The sequence below is a fragment of the Rosa chinensis genome, chromosome 1 (assembly GCF_002994745.2).
Source record: "Rosa chinensis cultivar Old Blush chromosome 1, RchiOBHm-V2, whole genome shotgun sequence".
NCBI lineage: Eukaryota > Viridiplantae > Streptophyta > Magnoliopsida > Rosales > Rosaceae > Rosa > Rosa chinensis.
Window position 1 is genome coordinate 15,586,813 of NC_037088.1, and position 20,915 is coordinate 15,607,727.

At 38.8% G+C, this 20,915-nt stretch overlaps 2 long non-coding RNA genes across 4 annotated transcripts; one reads left to right on the top strand and one right to left on the bottom strand.

The window, feature by feature from the left end:
• Positions 1 to 5,513: 5,513 nt before the first annotated feature.
• On the bottom strand, positions 5,514 to 6,782 carry LOC112195971. Its single transcript, XR_002934869.2, has 4 exons — positions 6,483 to 6,782; positions 6,266 to 6,361; positions 5,906 to 6,028; positions 5,514 to 5,807 (listed from the first exon to the last, which is right to left on the bottom strand). It is a non-coding gene; the product is annotated as an uncharacterized LOC112195971 (long non-coding RNA).
• Positions 6,783 to 13,490: 6,708 nt separating this feature from the next.
• On the top strand, positions 13,491 to 17,253 carry LOC121051381. Of its 3 annotated transcripts, XR_005805544.1 has the most exons (5): positions 13,491 to 14,056; positions 14,143 to 14,230; positions 15,027 to 15,212; positions 15,312 to 15,706; positions 16,810 to 17,253. It is a non-coding gene; the product is annotated as an uncharacterized LOC121051381 (long non-coding RNA). The 3 variants fall into 3 exon arrangements; XR_005805541.1 differs by having other exon boundaries at positions 13,491 to 14,230; XR_005805542.1 differs by having other exon boundaries at positions 13,491 to 14,230; positions 15,027 to 15,206.
• The last annotated feature ends 3,662 nt before the right edge of the window (positions 17,254 to 20,915 follow it).

The window sequence follows — 20,915 nt, forward strand, 5'->3', positions numbered from 1 at the left end:
TACTTCTGTAAGAAAGATGGACACATGAAGCGAGATTGCTCTAGCTACAAAAAATCGCTTGCAAAACAAGGGTTACAGAACAAAGAGGAAACCAAGAAGGGATGAGCTGCAAGTGTTCATGGGCAATGGAAACAAAGTTCAAGTGGATTTCGTAGGCACTATTAGGATAAAATTAGAGTCAAGATTTTCTTTTGATTTAAAGGATGTTGCTTTTATTCCCTCTTTGAGGAGAAATTTAATTTCAGTTGTCAAACTTCGTAGAGATTCTGGTTTTACTTTTGTCATTGATGATGAAATAAAATTTTATAAAGACAATCATTTATTGGGAACTGCGTATCTTTTATATGATCATTGGTGTTTAAATTGTACTTTTTCTATAGAAACCGTGCTTGTTGAAAATTCAGGTTTTAAATCTCCATCTATTTCAAAAAAAGGGCAGTTTCAACAACCAAAATCTTCATTTCTTTGGCACAAAAGACTTGTTCATATTTCAAAAGAAAGAATTCAGCAACTTCAAAGACAAGACCTTCTTACAGATTTAAATATTTGTCTTGGTTGCATCAAAGGAAAATTTACCAAGTTAAAAAAGAAAGGATCCACTCGGAGTTCTCATCTTTTAGAAATTATTCATACAGATATTTGTGGTCCTTTTTCTGTCAAAACAATTTGTGGAAACCGATATTTTATTACTTTTATTGATGATTTTTCAAGATTTTGTTACCTTTATTTAATTTTGGAAAAATCGCAAGCCCTTGATGTGTTCAAACAATACAAGTTTGAAGTAGAAAATAAGTTGCGCCAGAAAATTAAAGTGGTGAGATCCGATAGAGGAGGAGAATATTATGGCAAATATGATGAAGCAGCACAACATAAAGGGCCATTCGCCCTTTTCTTGTAGGAGCACGGTATTGTTCCTCAATATACTATGCCTGGGACACCGGAACAGAATGGAGTTGCTGAAAGGAGAAATAGAACTTTACTAAATATGGTGAGGAGCATGATGAATACTACGACTCTTCCTACCTTTTTGTGGGGAGAAGCCATGAAAACTGCCAACTTTATCTCTAACTATGTTCCCAACAAAGCAGTAGATTTGACTTCTTATGAGTTGGGAATCCAAGAAGCTTGCATTGCATTTTTTCCGCATTTGGGGATGTCAAGCTGAGGTTAACATCTATAATCCCGATATCAAGAAACTTGATTCCAAAACCGCCACTAGTGGGTTTTTTGTGGGATATCCTCCTCATAGCAAAGGGTTTAGATTTTATTGTCCTACTCATTCTACTCGGATTGTAGAATCTATGAGAGCTACTTTTATTGAAGATCCTCATCTTGCACCAGGAATACCGGCATTTGTGTTGGAGGAAGAGGGAGAAGATATACAAACAAGTGATGTTAATACACAGAATATTGTTACCATACCTTTTGCTACCACACCTACGCAAGAGGAACCCCAAAACATGCAAGAGATGGACATTGGTGATCATGGTCCTGGACCCCAAGCCATGCACGTTGGTGATGTTGTTCCTAATGAACCCTTGCACATTGATCCGCAAGTGGTAGCTACACCACTTGTTCAAGATCTTCCTCCACCACCTCAGTCACCTATTGTTAGACAATCACAAAGAGTCAGGAGGCCAGCTATCAACACCAATGACTATTATGTCTACATGCAAGAAATTGATTTTGATTTCGGAGAAGAGACTGACCCTACTACCTTCAAACAAGCGATTTGTAGTGCCAATTCAAATAAATGGAAAGAAGCTATGGAAGCGGAATTAGAATCGATGAGAAATAATGAAGTGTGGGAGTTAGTAGAGTTGCCTGAAGGAAAAAGAGCTATTGGTTGTAAGTGGGTTTATAAGACCAAGAAAAATTCTGATGGTTCAATTGAACGACATAAGGCGAGACTAGTAGCTAAGGGTTTTACTCAAAAAGAAGGTGTTGACTACAATGATACCTTTTCACCGGTGTCAACGAAGGATGCTTTTAGATATATTATGGCTTTGGTTGCTCATTATGATTTGAAATTACACCAAATGGATGTAAAGACAGCTTTTCTTAATGGGGATTTACAAGAAGACATCTATATGAAGCAGCCGGAAGGTTTTGAAATCGAAGGTGCTGAAAACATGGTATGTAGACTCAAGAAATCAATTTATGGATTAAAGCAAGCTTCTAGGCAATGGTATTAAAATTCGATTCGGTTGTTGTGAAAGATGGTTTTGTGGAGAATGAAGTAGATGAGTGCATATATCTCAAGGTCAATGGGAGGAATTTCTTCTTCTTAGTTCTCTACGTGGATGACATTCTTCTAGCAAGTAATAATCTGGATCTGATTCTTGAAACAAAGAATTTCCTGGAAAGCAGTTTTGAGATGAAAGATTTGGGAGAAGCTTCTTTTGTATTGGGCATAGAAATTAAGAGAGATAGAGCATGGAAGCTTTTGGGACTCTCTCAGTCAAATTACATTGATAGAGTCTTAAAGAGGTTCAATATGGAAGGTTGCGCAAGCATTGATGTTCCTATGGCGAAAGGAGACAGATTAAATAAAGGTCAATGTCCACAGAATAACCTAGAGAAAGAATCAATGGAGGGAAAGCCTTATGCATCGTTGATAGGGAGTGTCATGTATGCACAAGTTTGCACACGTCCAGATTTAGCTTTTGCAATTGGAATGCTCAGTAGATATCAGTCCAATCCTGGAATCATTCATTGGAATGCAGGTAAGCGACTTTTGCGATACTTGAAGAAAACTAGAGATTACATGCTCACTTATAGAATGGTAGACAATCTAGAACTCGTTGGTTATTCGGATTCAGATTTAAGACGTGACAAGGATGAAGGAAAGTCTACATCAGGTTTTATTTTCATGTTAGCTGGAGGTGCTATTTCCTGGAGATCAATCAAGCAAAAGGCGATTTGCACTTCTACTATGCAAGCTGAATTCGCAGCTTTACATGAAGCTACAGTTCATGGCATATGGCTGAAGAACTTTATTTCTCAGACTCATCTAGTGGACTCTATAGAACGCCCTATCACCATTTATTGTGATAATACATCAGCTGTGTTCTTTGCCAAGAATAACAACTGTTCTTCTAGTTCTAAGCAAATACCTTTGAAGCAGCTATTTGTTAGACAGAAGACAAGGAGTGAAGAGATAGTAGTACCTTACATAGAGACTGCAAACATGCTTGCAGATCCTCTTACTAAAGCTTTAGCAAATAAAGATTTTATTAGGCACACTTTCAATATGGGATTAATTGCTAGTTTCGATCTAATTGAATAGTGGGAGCTTGTAAGCAAGCTCTGGGAGGACTGAGGCCATATTGAAAGATCTGGTCTTACTATTCTTTTATGCTTTTATGGATTTTATGACATGTCATTGAGATTTATTTGGATGTATTGAACCCATATTTAAAAGTTACTTGTGCACTTATTCAGACCATTTTTATTGGTTTATATTGTTGCTGCAGCTTATGTTTTAATTGATAGCTATTGAAGGATTAACTTTGCTTGAAGGTTTATTGCGAAGTGAAGTGTATGCTCTTTGTGGCATACATGCTTCTTGGAAGCATCAGGAGATTTGAGGATGCTCAAATCATAAAGTGGACCACCATGAAACGATAAGGTATCACATTAAAGAAAGTTTCATATAATTTTCATTTAAGCATTATCTTATGATAATGTTAATATTGTGCTAGTAATGTGGTTATGGGACTCTTACATTAACAGATTATGTAAGCTGTGGTGTAGCTCTTTACTTGTCACATGTTTGACCGATCATGAGTTGGGTTATTATCATATATGTATTCTCGTGCGAACTAAGGAATTATTTAATCAGTTGAAGATTGGTATTACTGTTATGATACATGAAAGTCCAAGTGGGAGAATGTAAGATATCTTTATTAGACATATCATGTATTGTAACGATATTAAGGAAACCAATTAGTCAATGATTAAATAGTTGAGAATATAATAATTATTATCCGGTTACGATATATTGTTTATGTGATATAATATATTGGTTGGAGACTTAACAAATAAAGGATTTATGTAATCCTAAAGATATGCTATTAAGGTTACTTGGTCGTAAAGTTGTGTCTTATTGTATCCTCGATGGGTTAGGACTTTAAGACATATGACCATATAAATACAGGGTCCCTAGGCTCACAGTCAATACGCTAAACATTCTGCCCCATTAAGATATAGCATAAGGAGACTAGAGAGACTAGAAGATCTTGTATTATACGACGACATCAACCGAAGCAATGGCATCCGGACAAGGTTAGTATGCTATTTGGTTAATCAAAACTTATGGTATAGTGTGTTTCTATGTATGCATATGTATAAAGATAATTTAGAATAAAGTCTACAGAACATCCATCCCCATCGGCCCCTGCCCTCTAGCAATACCCGTCGGATCTGAACCTACCACAGTCAACACTCGCTAGGTAGTTTACTGTTCTTTTCCGGTAGAACTAGGGCTTTGCTAGCTTCTTGTCCATCAAAGACAAACCCGCCATCACCACCGCTTGCAGTTGTGTAAGTATCTCCTCTTTCTCCCTCGTCAACAGAGCATCACACCCTTCTTCACCATGCTCAAAAAGACCACAACTGCGACAGAAACCCCTGATCTTTTCATAAATGAAAGACAGCTCCGGAGTCACAACTGATGAAAACTCAAAAAGCTTTCACACCCTAACCCATCGTAAATTAACAACATTTCCCCAGGGACCGGCTTGGAAAGTAGCGGTACCTCAGCAAGGTATGCTTTGATTCCCAAGAATGCTACCTCGTGCTCAGTTGATGAACTCCACATGCTATGTCTTTAGTAATTTAAATAATGGCACGCCTTGCAACAAATTGTGAAAGAGCCACGATTCTTCCCGTTAAGGATTGAACCTCATTACCAAGATCGGTGAAGTCATATCTAGGATGGCCTGTACCTTCTCTGGGTTGGCCTCGATGCCTCGCTGACTAATCACGTATCCAAGGAACTTCCCAACGCCTCGCTGACTAATCACGTATCCAAGGAACTTCCCAACTTCAACCCCAAAGATGCACTTCTACGGGTTGAGCCGCATCCCGTTCCACAGGATGATGGTGAATACAATAGCTAGGTTGGTTACGTGATCCTCTGCGGTGAGGCTTTTGACTAGCATGTCATCGACGTAAATCTCCATGATTGTACGAATGACGTCTGCAAACATTGAGTTCACCAATCTCTGATAAGTGGCACCATCATTCTTGAGGCCAAAAGGTACCTGGTAGCAATAGAATCCTTTGTTGGTGGTGAAAGCAATGTGCTCACTACTAGAAATTTCCCCATTCCACACCAATATGAATTAGTCTCCTTTGTCCCAATACACACTTAAGAGTGGTTAATCTCATTTCCCACTATACAGCCACTAATGAAGAATCAGTCCCCTCTATAACAGGTGCTGTTGGGGCATTACACACCAATATTTTAACAGTGTCGTACCTTTAACCAAAGCAAAATTGCATCTCAATCAGTGCCAAAGCAACTGATCCAAATATCAGTGGCTTCGGAATTCCACTAATATCAGTGGCAAATTCATTAAATTGGATTAAAAAAATAGGTGCCAAATACTAGCAAATACTAGTATTTGGCACCTCTACATTTCATGTACCATATACTATATTCAAAAATGCATCATACAACAAATTCACCAACTAAAAATTTCCAATACATCCAGAAATAGAAAAATTTCTTCACCACAACCGCAACCCTTCTTTGATATGGGCAAACTCTTTCAAAGCAAATGGCAACGTGCTCACAGTACCTGAAGTTCAAGAAAAGAAGACTTAAATTTTGCACTATGCATTAAATTCTATAAAAAATCCAAACATGACATTTACAAAATAATGTGTAGAAAAATACCTCATCCACAATACCATTTGGCAAATCTTCACGCATCATACGATGTAACCTGACCAAAGCTGCAGGCCTATGCAGATGCGGTTGCAGATACATCTCCTTGATTGTTTTCAAAACCCACAATGGCTGAGACACATCAGAAACAAATTAATTTCAGTGTCATAAAAGAAATATACTGACAATTATTTGAACACATTATCAAGCCAACAAAAAATCATAACAAGACATCCAAATACCATGTTAAAACATTTCAAGTCTCAGACATATATTCCCTAAAAACATTCCAATACTGCACATGATGCTTATTCAAACAAATGCCAAACACAAAATAAAATACAAACAAGAATGGCTTCCAGTTCTCACCACAATGATTTGCTAGAGTGGCCAAAGATATTTACTGCTGGAAGGCCATTCTCCTGTACCACCATCTCAGGGTTGTCTTTCGTAGACCATACATACCTTCCAATGCAATCAAAAACCCAAATTCTGTAAAACCCCCACATAATTCCATCACACATAAACATTCAAAATCTGCAGCATGCAAGCTATAAAGATGAGAGGAGAGAAACAAGATGGATACCGCAAGCGTATTCTGAAAACCGTGGGAGAGCGATTAAGAGAGATAGTAATAGATCCCTGCTCTAGGCCCATGCCCAGGCCCACTCCCCCTACCAAGCTTCTGTTTCAATCACAGAACGCATTCGATGGCTCCAACACCCATAACATCTTCACCGCCCCACTGCCAACAAGGGACCGAGCAGATCCATACCTATAAAAAACTGAGAAGATCCAAACCACTATCATCGTCGGAGAATGACACAACAGATCCAGATCTAGATCCAGATCCGCCACTCCACCACTAACAGACCACCAAAGCCTCGTCGATTTAAACAGACCACTGGTCCGATCTGATGTCGAAGTTTTTCTCTCTGTTGCACGTGGGGAGCGAACAAGAAAAGTATCTTCAAATAGAAAATTACATAGTAGCACATGACCTAATATGTAAACACAGAAAACCCACTTTTGAAAAGATTTATACAAATAAGGACATGAGCCCAGGCCCAAAAATCAAATGATATAAGCCTGATTCCCAATTATAATGAAAAATGACTAAAATATTCGAGTTTTATCATAATTTACGGCATTGCCACTGACCATATATCAAATACCTAAAAACTGAAGACGGCAAAACAGAAACGCAGTAGCAGAAACCCCAACGACGGGGCGAAAGCAGTAGCAAAAACCCCAATAACGAGGCCAAAGCAGTAGCAGAAATCCCAAGAACTAGGCCAAAGCAGTTGCAGAAACCCCAAGAACGGGGCCAAAGCAGTAGCAGCTACGATTAAATCCTTGCTCAGCTCTAATTTGGCTTCGGTGGAGGTCGATAAGGTAAGCTTTTACTCCAATTTGCTGCCTTGGTTTATGTTCTTCAAATTAGGATCGGAAAAGAGTGAGAGGAGGTTGGAGTAGGTTACTTATTGGGCTATGCACACCAAGTGTTTGCGAAAATGCTTGTGTGATTGTTTGTGTGGTGATTTTACTGCATTTCAATTCTTGTACTTTTGTTGATTTATGGGTGCTAGTGTCGCTTTCTTGCTACTTAGCAATGAAGGAAAAAGAAAATCACACAGAACAAAACATAGTGATTCTTATTAGAGCTCTTCTCATTGTTGTGTAACCTTTGGGAAAATTGGTTTTAATCATCAGACTAGTTTCTAGATATTTGGCTCCCCATTCTTTCATGTCTATATATTTTCAGCAGACATTTGATTGGATTCAGTAATGTCGAAGTGAGGAGGGGATGGCATTTTATATTGTTGGAAGCCAAATTCCTAGATTATGATCTTGGTTGCCACTTCAGTTCTCATTTCAGTAGGGGTTTAATTTTGAGTCTCTGACTAATGTTTATATGTTGTTTTGAAGAAGCCATATTTGGGCTTCTATAGTTCTTTTGTCTAATTTCTGTCAGTTCTTTAGAATATGCTTGAATGGTTTTGCTTTGAGGATGGTAGGTAATTTGATTTTTTTGATCAGGTTTGGTGAATTTCATTATAGATATGCATCATTCCACTGTTTGTCTAGCTGTCCATGCAAGGTTATATGCATACTGTGAATTTCGTTTTGAGTAATTGATAAGTTATTTTGAGAATGTTTTTGCATTACGAAGAAGCCAAATTGCTAGTTCAGGGCTTCTGCTGTCACTTTAATGTCAAGTTAGGAGTGCATTCAGTTTATTCTGGACCTGCCATGTTCTTAACATTGTGTTCTCTACTCTACATGTTTCTAGTTCAAGCGTGTTACTTGGGCAGAAGTTGCATAATGAGTGTTTAGTAGCCTAATGTGCTCTTCTTTTAGCTTCTCTGGACAAGAAACGGTGTTGGTTAACTGGTTGGCAGATGTATGAACTTCTTTGTGACTGGGAAATTGATTGTGCAGACATCATCAAGCTATGTTACTTACTCTTGATATCTAGCCATGTCGTAATTACCAAAAGACTTAGGCTTTCATGGCGACTCTTATTGTTGTATCACTTGTATGTGGCGTACAAATCCACCATATAAAATCACTGAGTCCTTTATCAAGCCTGGAGGATAAAATTAAACAAACGAGACACTTAGTAGTGTACACTACATGTTGTAACTAGATATCAATTTGGATTCTGGAAATTTCAAGCAGTAGCAGCTACGTTGTTCCTTGCCATAAATCTCCAAGTTTATGTTTTAAGTTTCATGGAATGGGTTTGATCAATTTGTTATCTTGGTATCCATTACTGCTTTTGATAACGTTAATTTTTTTTAATCAATGTTTCAAGTTGTAGCAATAATAAAACTGTCAATGATATGATCTGCTACTGTTCAAATTTAATTGGTCCGCTACTTTATAGTTTATGGTTTATGTTAATGATATGATATCCATTGTTTATGGTTCAAATTGGCTACTGTGTGTAGGTGCAAAAGGGTGATGGCACAAGAACAAAACTAGCGAGAAGAAAAGCTTCGGCACGTAGGAAAAAGTTTCCAACACAAGAGTAGAGAGACAAAAGCAGAAAGAGTTGTGTGATTAATGGCGGCGATGGCTAGTCAAGGCAGTTCTTCTAAGAGAAGCATGTCTATGACGAACGCATCTTTGTAGGAGAAGAAGAAATCCTCTAAGAATTTTATGTCTCAGCAAATGGCTTTATGTATTTTAGACGAGTGCAGTAGCAGAACGCAAGTACGAGGGCAGTAGTAGAACTGGACAAGTATGAGTGCAGTAGAAGGATTTGATGAGTGCAGTAGCATAATTAGGCGATGACCAGTGCAGTAGCAGAACACGAGTACAAGTGCAGTAGCAGAACTAGACGAGTGCAGTAGCAGGATTAGGCGATGACTAGTGCAGTAGCAGAACACGAGTACAAGTGCAGTAGCAGAACTAGACGAATATGAGTGCAGCGAGTGCAGTAGCGGGATTCGACGAGTGCAGTAGCGGGATTCGACGAGTGCAGTAGCAGGATTAGGCAATGACGAGTGCAGTAGCAAGATTAAGTGATTACGAGTGCAGTAGCAGAACTGGATGAGTATGAGTGCAGTAGCAAGATTAGGCAATGACGAGTGCAGTAGCAGGATTAAGCGATTACGAGTGCAGTAGCAGAACTGGACGAGTATGAGTGCAGTAGCAGGATTGAACGAGTGCAGTAGCAGGATTAGACGATGAGATGAGAGTAGTCAGAGAGTAAGGTTTTGTGAAGTAACATAAACGAATTATTCTTAGAGAAAAAAAAAGTAACATAAATGGATTATTTAAAATAAAAAAGTAACATAAAGAGATTATTCTCAAAAAAAAAAAAAACAAAAAAAAACAACATAAGGGGATTAGAAGTTAAAAGAATCAGTTAAGGGTAAAAAAGTAAATTAACTTATGACATGTGGCAAGTGGAGAGCAGATTGTCCTTATTTGTAAGATTTAATATTTATTTTTTTTTGAAATAAAGATTTAATATTTATAAAGAGACTAAAAGTCAAAAGAAGTAAAGGGTAAAAAAGTAAATTAACTCATGACATATGGCAAATAGAGAGCACATTGTCCTTATTTGTAAGATTTAGTCCTTATATGTTTAATTCAATATTTAGATGATGTATTTGTTAAGTCATCTTTTGTCAATAACTTATATGTAATTTGTTATTTTTTTTTTTATTATGTCAGCATACGGTTCAGCAATTAAATTGGCTATGAAAATCTGAAACATTCTATCTCCAGCCTTGGTAACATTCGATTCAATCTCACAGAAATGGAGCCTCACCAAGTAAGAAAAGTTGGGATCTATACGAAATCCCCAGGTGAGATTGTAGCTGTTGTTGATGGTGTTGTTTCCTCCCATTGTCCGGCCCGTTTGGTTCACCTCTTCGGGCGCTGTGTAGTTAGGGATTCTTGCAAAATTAAGATGAGTAATATTGCTTCGTGATACAGAGCTCAAAGTTTTACTTTGATCATTCAAGTAGAACTTGTCTGTTGGATTCCAGGTGCGGTACGTGCCGGTGTCTTCGTTTGGAGATACTGGGCTGCCACCAACGTTGATTCGGTAGATCATCTCCAGAGCGGTGTTGTTTTCAACATAATATCTGCTATCGCTACTGCCGAGATAACTAGCCTGGCCCCATCGCCTTCGGCTGCCGAGTGGTAAAGATTGGTTGGCATGGACATGATTTCGATCCCGTTGATAAACGCGTATCCATCCTTGCTGGGAGTGAATGCATGTGATGTTCAGACTCTGCTCTTCTGCCTCAAAGTTGAGGCAGAATTCTCTGAGTAGCGTCTCAGAGTCACCGTAAGATGTGGTGTACGGTACTTGGCTTCCCCTGGAGGACGACAGTGGTGCTTTTGCGACTTGGGATGTGCCACCAACTTCTTTGGGGGAAAAACTTTGAGTTGATATCTCCCGTCCAAGTTTGAAAATCATAATCACTTACCGTGTCTTCGGGAGAGCCACAGTCAAGGTTGATATCATCGGTTGGAGAGTAGATAGGTGCGGACTCTCCGGTCACCAGCAGGGTGACGAAGAGTAGAAACAAGCTGGAAGGGTAAAGAGGAGCGAGAATTGGTTCATATTGGGCAATGACTACCGTTTAAAAGGTGTGTATTGACGTAATTGCTGGTTGGGTTCTTCAGGCAGGAGAGTTGTAGAGAGGGATATTATATGTATGGTTGTCTTTCTCTTGAATCTTGATCAGTAGAAGCTGAGTTTTGGCTCTACATGTTAACATCAATCAACTATACCCTGGCACTTTTTTCTTTTTGCTTTGGGAGAGGATCCTCTCCTGAGCACTTATTTAACCTGAGCTTCCTGACCTTTTAATCAGATGAAGACACGTGGATGTGTCAAATCTAATGGCCCAGGATTTCTCTTTTTCTTCACAATGACTTTGTTTCTTTCTTACCTCTCTCTCCTTATCTTCTTTTCCTTCGTTCTTCCTCTCTTCCTTTTCTTCTTTTCCTTCTGTTCTTCACTACTTCTTCCCTCCTTATCAAATTAAGATCTTCTTATTACAAAACATTTCTCTCCTTTCAATCTCTATTTTGCCACATCTAAGCTTTATCATCTCTCTCTTTTATCAATCTCTTATGCACTTAACCAAATTGCCACGCATCCTGTCTCTGCTGCTCTGAACAGTTCTTCTCCCTCTTCTTTCTCGTGAATTTAAGATTCAACAATGTTTTGTGTTCAATTTGAGACTGGGATTCAATTGATGAGTTGAATTTGGGGTTGGGACTTAATTGATGGCTTGAATTTGTGGTTGGAATTGAATTGATGAGTTTAATATGTGTTCCTTCTCTTTAATATTTCATTGCGTTATACTTGATTACTTAATTAGATCTATTCTTTTGTTGATAGGAAACTAACAATGAAAGATAGTTTCATAAGAACGAATGCAATGCCTGGGCAAAAAAAATTTCTCCCAAAGCTTGCTTCTTTTTGTTAAAGACCACATCTTGAGCTCCAAAAAGAAACAATCAATACTCAGTTCCTCTCTGTCCTCAACTTGAATGACTAAATAAACCAAATTCTTTTGCGTTTCTACTTTGTATTTGAGTGATTGTTAGGCTTTTTTGGCATCTAAATGTAGAGATAGAATTATGAGTTTGAAAACCACCATGAAATGTGAATAAGGTTCAGCGAGTTGTGATGGGACCAAAAAGGAAGAACCTTTACCATATTCTGCTTCCAATGAAAGAAATTCGATCCCCGAAATTCAGACCCAGAAGAAACCAACCTATTTTGATTGGGATAAAAGTGAGAGTGCTTTCATGATCGGCAAGCAGTGAAGGAAGAGAAGAACAGTCTGGAGATTAGTCAAGGTTCTTTTTTTTTTTTTTTTTTTTTTTTACCTGAAAACTGAATTCAAGAAATATAGACTATTAGATTTGAAAAGATGAAAAGAAGAAAAGAAGAGAAGAAGAACGAAGGAAAAAGATCAGGAGACAGAGGTAAGAAACAAAGTCATTGTGAAGAAAAAGAGAAATCCTGGGCCATTAGATTTGACACATCCACGTGTCTTCATCTGATTAAAAGGTCAGGAAGCTCAGGTAAAATAAGTGCTCAGGAGAGGATCCTCTCCCTTTTGCTTTTGTTTACGCAATGGACTTGGACTAGTTTATCAGTCTTTGGCATTCAGCGAAAGTCTTTATATGCCATACTTTAATTCAAGAAAACGAATTAGTTAATAGGGGGTGATTAAATATTGTTATCTTATTTTGTAGAAAATCAAGTCTGTTAGACTGTTACCTTGTAGAGCTTTTGAAGTACGTCTTTTCTTCTCTTGTATTGTTTCAAGCTACAATTTCAGTCAGTACTTTTTGCTTTTTTCCTTTCTTTCACCTGAAGTGGAGGACTAGATTTACGTTTTGTTGCCTTTTAGTGCTCCTGTTCTAATCATTTGTACGCTGGCTTACTCTTAATGAAACTTCTCCCATCTTGCGGTTTCATGGGAAAATATGGCCAACATAATGAAAGAGGTCAGACCAAAAAAAAAAAAAAAACACTCGATAAAAAAGGATTCAAGTTCGGGAATGCAGGTTATGCCAATTTAAGTGGAACTTGTCGTCGTTTGATAATATGTGTATCTTCATAGACTAGACTGCATTGTTGAGTTTTGCATTGTTTTGCATATCAGTTTGTAGGTAACTTCTTAAATGATGTTTTACATGAATACATCTGAAGAAGTCGAACCTTTCTTGGGTAGACATGCATCTTTATTTTTTATTTTTATTATTTGTAGCCTAGTAGGTTATTGTAATATATTATACACCTCATAGATGGGTCATTTTCGAACTTACACATGTTTATGAATTTTTAAAATAAACAAAATGATGGGACTCTTTTTAGACAACAGAAAATATATTTTATAAATCTCATAGCCAAAATGGCACATATAATAAGATTCTTGTACTTGCATCCTTAATTAGTGGTCAAGTAGTTTAGGACTGACAAAATTAAAGTCAGAGAGCATGTCTACACAAAATTAAATTTGAATGAGTCTCCATTCGTCAATGCCCCGTAGTGTAGCTCCAGGAGACTTTGTAACTAAATATAAACAAACATCATAGCAAGCAAGCTTAAACGTAGCAAAATTAACAAACTAAATTCTTGTCCTTGCCCGAATGCCCGTGTTTCGAAGGCGAGGAGTATTGGCAGGATAGGTCAAGCGCAATAGACCAATAACTTCTTTGATCCTTTTTGTCCTCAAGAGGATTCTTGTTCTTGCTACCCAATGGTCATCCTCTTTTCTTCTTAGTGGTGTGGAGTAGCACCAGAATCAGCCGGTGGAGGATAATACGGCACCATAACACCTTCTAGTTTTTGACCTATTCCCACAGATTTTCTAGTAAATTTGGAGCTAAACTCTGGAAGCTTTAGCTTTTTTGGTTGCATCATCAGTCCCTTCTGTGCATCAACAAAGTTCAAACCATATAGCAGTTAGCAGCTGTTGTTTAATTATGTTCATTTGGTTACTGCAATAATTTTCTGAAACTTTTTTTTTGCTACAAAGATTTCTAATTAGTCCTCCATCCTTAGATATGTTGAGGTCCATAATCAATAGCTCAAACGAGTTCATGTTGTGGTTTTAGTGCTGAGGTGGCTTTGGATATTTTGTTTCTGAATTCCTTGAAGCTAGAAAGGTAATCTCTCACCATATCAACTCCGTTTTCTCATTTTTATTTCCTTTATTTTGTTTCTCTTCTGAACCTTTTTCCAGTCCTATCAGGACATTATGCTATGATTAGTTGTGCAACTGTAAAGATGGGATTATCCAAGGGTAATGGAAGTAAGCTTAAATCAGGACTACAAATCAGGTACCTAGCACCACCTGTCTAATTTTGTTCAATTGATTAGTCTTGAATCCTGGAGTCATTTTTAGAGGCCCAGCCGTTTCATTCCTAGCCAGGATTTTAATAATTTATCAGTTGATGTTTCATAGTCATGAAGCATGTATACCATCTACTGTCTGTTCCATTGTCAGGTCCCATATTTCTAATGCTGCTAAACCAGTTTTAAATTGGTAACTTTTAACATTATTCGCTCAAGATTTTACTCTCGGACAAAATATATAAGAAGTAGAAACGGAAAACGAAAACGAAAACGAAATTTGAATATCTAATGAAAATTTGAAATGAGAAGTTATCTAATAGACAGTGAATTCAGCTGTTTTAATTTCTTCACCTTTGCATCTCGGTGTATCTTCTTCAGCTAAGACATGTTCATATCCACATTGAATAAGAAGCGTTCTTTTCACCATTAGATGGGGGATATGTGAGAAAACAAATGAAGATAAAGGTCTATGTATTCCTGCTAAGACTTCTGAAAGACTCTAAAGAAATGCATTTACACAATGGAATCGCGGTTCTAACTATTTGGTTATCTTAACTGATCATTGTAAACTGTGTATTGACAAAAGACAATTCAATCTCACAACAGAAAATTTGAACCTGACAAGTTGTGAAGTTGTAGTCAATCATGTATCATATATTTGTCAAAAACAGAACAGCCACCTTTAGAAGACTATCCAAATTCACTATTCTTATGTAAGATTTTGAACAACCGGTTAACCAATCAGACAAGCTACGTTGACACCATTTCCAATGTTTGCAGATAGAAGTTTGAGACATGAGATGGTGAATATGTAATTGCAGATGGAATACATTATCCCATGTTTGGAGGTCAAACCAACTTTCATTGGGAATCATGATCTTCAAGTTTGGAAAGATAGTGTATCATGGATATAAACATAGCTGTTTCATCCATGGTAAATGACTTCCTCGTTGCACATCTGTAAGGGTCTGTGTAGATTAATTCAAAGTTTTAAAAAGCACGTGTCAGGCGCGCCTTCAAGCTTAAAAGGCATGAGGCGTGAAGAAAATTGCCTTTGTTTTGCAGATGAGGCGCAGAGGCGCAGGAGGCGGAGATGGAGGCTTTGAAGGCGGCGAAATCGCACCTTAAGGCGTCTTGAGCATACGCCTGGGATTTTTTTTTTTTTTTAACAAACCAAAACGACGTCGTTTTGGTATTGAGAGGGTTTTGATTTATTTAGGTCGTGTATTATACCCGAGCCAAGCCCCAAATCACTCAAACAACTTCCTCCCCGACTCTCACTCTCAAGAGCAACCAATCTCAATCCCTTACTCGAAAAGTTGATAAAATCATGAAGATCCCATAAGTTTTTTCAAGAATTTGGTTCTAAAGGAGGCTATTTGCAGAATTGGAGCAAGAAATAAGTTCGATTTGAAGAGAATTGGAGAGTTGTAGTTCGATTTGAAGAAAAGGAGTTTAAGGTATGATCTTGCTTTTCTCTCAACTTTCCTTGTTTTTTTGGATGGTTTTGTGTTTCTTTGTTATGTGCAATTGGTATTGGAATTTGGATACCTTGTGATTGTTTGCCGTTGTTGCCCATCTCTATTTAATTGGATAAATGTTAGCAAGTTACAGAGGATGAGTGTGGTTTTACAGTTTTTGTGGAATTGTGTTTATGGTAATCATTTTGTAATCAAAACGAAAGAGTGGTGTTTCATTATGGCCAAAGTTGCTGGCTTTACTTCTAGGAGAATTGCTTTCTCAATTTAAGGTTTGGCTTGGGAATTGCTGTTGAGACTTCCCTCCGTTGATGAAAACAAAGCGAAGGCTTCCCGTCACATCGTACTTGGATGTTGACGGAGTGGAGACCTCCCTCCGTTGATGATCACTGAGTGAAGGCTTCCATTCGCTTTGTACTTGGCCGATGACAGTGGAGACCTCTCTCCATTGATGATAATGGAGCGAAGGCTTCCCTTTATGGCTTCCCTTCGCTTCATACTTGGACGATGATGGAGCGGAGACTTCTTTTAGTAGCTGATTCGAGAAGGAGGCGTACTTGCAAAAGGCTCTCTGATGCCTAATTCAGTATATTTTTGAGTTGAGTGTAGTAGATTCAATTAGAATTCGATGTCATACCCGATTGTTTTACCCCCTATTTATAGGTGCATTACGGCTAGGGCTGCAAGTAAACTTGCATGGCAAGGTGTCAGTGACTTAGGCGGCAAATCACAATAAATATTGTATTTATTCCTATAATTATCGCCACTTATGACTGTAATCATTGTCGTACTAAATACTACAATGATTACCACACTTACTGTAGTAATGATTGCCGCACTTAATATTGCAATCATTTCCACATTTATATTTTGGGTCCTTGACCCAAAGCACCAAAATAGGTAAAAATCATCCCACTTACCCCAACAAGAGATTTTTATTCCCACCAACCCGTTTTAAAATAAAATGATGATATTACCCTCAACCCAATTAAAAAACTACCATCTACCACTCATCATCCTTCTCCCTCTCTCTCTCTCCTCCCTCTCTCTGTGCAGACCATTGACAGTTCTCTCTCTCTCTGCAGACCGGCGGCAGCAGGAAGCGGAGTCCACCTAAAGCGACTTGCAAGAACGGGAAACCGGAACTCGTCATTGTCTCCGTTGCTCATCGCATGCACAGATTTGCCTCTGTCATCCTAAAGCTGTTTTGGTGTTTCCGAGTAGCGCACGAAGCACATGAAGCTGTCCCCAGCATGATCCAATCGCCAGAGCTTCCAACTGGCAGAGATGGTGTAGTCAAGGAGGAGGACAAGGTAGCACAATCAAATCGGGTTTCGAGAAGGCTTTGGGCTCGAGCTCCCGGAGGACGTCAGCAACATCATCCATAACCCTACCTCGCCGGAAGACTATTTCCGGTCTCGGGTCTGCAGCCGGAAAGATGGGAGAAGAGGACATGGGTGCCCAAATTAGATTTTTTTTTGTTAAGTAACGGGATAGAAGGAAAGGAAAAAAAAGTTTTAAATGTATATTAGGGGCCAATAGACTTCTATTGGAGGGCAATAGACCTTTTTTTTGAAAGGGGGCTGGTGCGGCTGCTCTCAAGCCTTGATTAATGAAATAGCAGAATACAAGGGGGGGGGGGGCGTAGAGCCTGAACCCCAGATTACAAGAAGCATAGAGGAAACATCTTGAAATAATACCAGAAGTCCCTACAAAGTCTATGTATTCTAACAAGCACCAATTAGCAAAGAGTGCACTAATGGCTACTCTATTTGCTTTGACATAGCGGTGACATACCAGAAAGATAACTCTATCATGAAGAAGCATCATTACAAATAACACAGCTTTCCCACTATGTTCCTGCACGGAAAAAAATCCGGCAACACTCCATTTCATCCTGCCACTAGGAGGTTGCGTCCATTTAATCAAGTAAATAGCTCACCGCCTCGCTAGGCCAAACAAGGGACACTGAGTGCGCATACCGGGACAATGCCCACGTCACCCTACCAAATAATGGTAGGGACATCTATGCCAGAGCGCTGCGCCTTCTCCAATATCTTATAAAGAAGTGCCAATAGACGTTTTTAAATTGATATAATCTCTTCGTTTTTTTTTTAATCAAAGTTTTTTTTGTCTAATTTTAGGAAAATTAGTTCCCATTCCGGCTACCGAAAATACTATTTGAGGGCAATAGACTGCTATTGGGGGGCAACAGACGTTTTGAATTGATGTAATCTCTTTTTTTTTTCTTTTTTTTTCTGTAATTAAAGTTTTATTTGTTTAAATTTAGGGAGATTAGTTCCAATTCTGGCGACTGAAAGTCCTATTAGGGGGCAATACATGGCTGATAGTCGTCTATTAGGGGGCAATACATGGCTGATAGTTGTCTATTAAGGTGCAATAGACGTTTATTAGGGGGCAATAGATGTCTATTGGGGGGCAATAGACCTCTATTACCCCTCTATTAGGGAGCAATAGATATCTATTGGGGGCAAAAAAACATTTTCGGTGAGATTTTCAGCAAATTCCGGTGGGCGATAGCCGGTGATCGGATTCTGGCTGCCTGTGACCAGACTCCGGCGACCTATGACTGGGCTCCGGCGAAGTCTCCTATGGTTTCTCTCTCTTCCATTTTCTCTCTCTCTAAATAACAAAGGGGTGAGGGTAAAATAAAAAAAATTTATGTCAAGAAATTTTGACATGAAAGATCTTAGTGAAGCTTCATATGTTCTGGGAATTGAGATAAAAAGAGATGCTTGCTTCGTTTATCTTAATATTTCCAAAGTATTGAAGAGGTTTGAAATGCAAAATTGTTCAGGAGGTGATGTTCCAATGGCCAACATGACAAGCTAAGTAAATTGCAATGTCAATTAAGTGAGTTTGAAAGATAAGAGATGAAGACAAGCCTTACTCTAGACTTGTTGGCAACCTGAAGTATGCACAAGTGTGCACTAGGTCAGACCTTGCTTTTGTAGTTGGCATGCTTGCAAGATTTTAGTCCAACCATGAGAATGCTCATTGGATAGCTGGGAAGAAAGTTCTTATACATTTGCAGAAAACTAAGCATCACACGCTTATTTACAGGAAGGTTGAAGATTTAGAAATGACAAGTTACATTGACTCAGACTTTGCTGGAAATTTTCCATCCTCTAAGAAGTCTACTTCTGGATACATTTTTGTCCTTTATGGTGGAGCTTGTGAAATAGACACTCATAGCCACATCAACTATGCAAGCTGAATTCATTGCCATTTATGAAGGTGTGTGTCAAGGTCTGTGGTTGAAAAATTTTCTATTGTAGACCAAAGTAGTGGATTCCATTGTTGCTAGGCCTTTGAGAATTTTTTTGTGATAATATAGCTGTTGTGTATTTCACAAAGAACAATAAGAGATCCACAAACTCCAAACACATTGACTTGAAGTACTGTAAGGAAAGTGATCTGCCATAATATTGCAGATCTGTCATAATCTGTCCTATTATTGCAGATTGCTCTATCATACGATTTGTACAATAGCTGTAACCTTCCTTGTATGTATTTTAGGTAGTTAATAGATTCCAGACTTGTAGGGATATTTTGTAATCACACTTGTATAAAGGACACGATTCTGAGTTAATGAAATCATCTCTTCAGTCAATTGTTTTCTCCTTCTTTCATGGTATCAGAGCAGGACTAGATCCTGACTCTTCTTCTTCCCTGCTGCACTCTATCTTCTCGTGCAGCTTGCTCTCTAGCCTCTCATCAATACAACCAACATGGTTAAAGATGATCCTCCACCTTCAAAAGACCACGGCAAGTCACATGCCGATTCCTCTAATCCTCCTATATCCGAAATGTCAAAATCAGAACTTTCTAATCCTTATTACACCCATCATTCAGATCATCCAGGGCTAGTCCTAGTCTCTAAACCTCTGAATGGAGACAATTATGCAGGATGGAAGAGGGCTATGACTTTAGCTCTGAATTCCAAGAACAAGCTGGGTTTTGTGAATGGTACAATAACGGCCCCTTCAGAAGAGACCGATCCAGAAGGCTATGCTGCTTGGTCACGCTGCAATGATATGGTCCACTCATGGATCATTAACACAGTAGATCCAAAAATCAGTGACAGTGTCATCTACTATCCTACCGCACACGAAGTATGGGAAGACCTTCGTGAACGGTTCTCTCAAGGTAACGCCCCACGAATCTTTGAAATTCAGCGAGAGATCGCCTGTCTCCGACAAGAACAGCTGTCAATCTCAGCCTATTATACAAAATTGAAAAGCCTATGGGATGAACTAGCTACCTATTCTGAGATATCTCGTGGACCACAGGCAGAACAACAAAGACTCATGCAATTTCTGATGGGGCTAAATGATACTTACAGTTCAGTACGCGGACAAATCCTTTTGATGGTTCCTTTGCCAACAGTCCGTAAAGCATATGCAGCGGTCGCTCAAGATGAGAAGCAACGTTCTCTTTGTGCTTCTCATCCCACTGCAGAATCCTCTAGCGCCGCGATGGCTGTGCGCAATCCAGGAAGATCCAATTACAATTCAGGAAGAGGGGGACGTTTTGAGAGGAGTGATCGCCAAAACCAACGTCCAGATCGTAGTTTTGGGTCCCAGGAAGGACGCCGTGTTGACACCGAACGGCTTCAAGGATCCGGCAGGGGGAGACCGCATTGTACCTATTGTGGAGATCAGGGTCATTGGGTATAGACTTGTTATCAATTAATTGGGTATCCCCCAGGTCATCCTAAAGCAAAGCAGGGCACCGGTTTTTCGAAGCAATCAAGAGCGATAATGCCTTCAGCAAATCAGGTTAGTGAAGCAGGTGAAGATGGTAATGGGCCGACGGTGACTCTCACTGAAACTCAGTTTAAACAGTTTATGGCTGCCCTTAGTAATCCGACTTTGAAGCCCGATTCAAATGCCAGCTCAGGTTCCAAAGCTAATGTTGTGGCAAAACCAGGTTTGTCTAAAGTTGTTTCCCGCAATTGGATCATTGACAGCGGTGCAACTGATCATATTACTTCTTCTACGCAATTATTGCATAAAAATAATAAATGCCCATTACCACCAGTTTTATTGCCTAGTGGAGATAAAGTTGACATTGTTGCAAAAGGATCAATACCACTGAGTACCATGTTTTATCTGCATGATGTGCTTTCTGTGCCTAAATTTAAAGTCGATTTATTATCGGTTAGTCG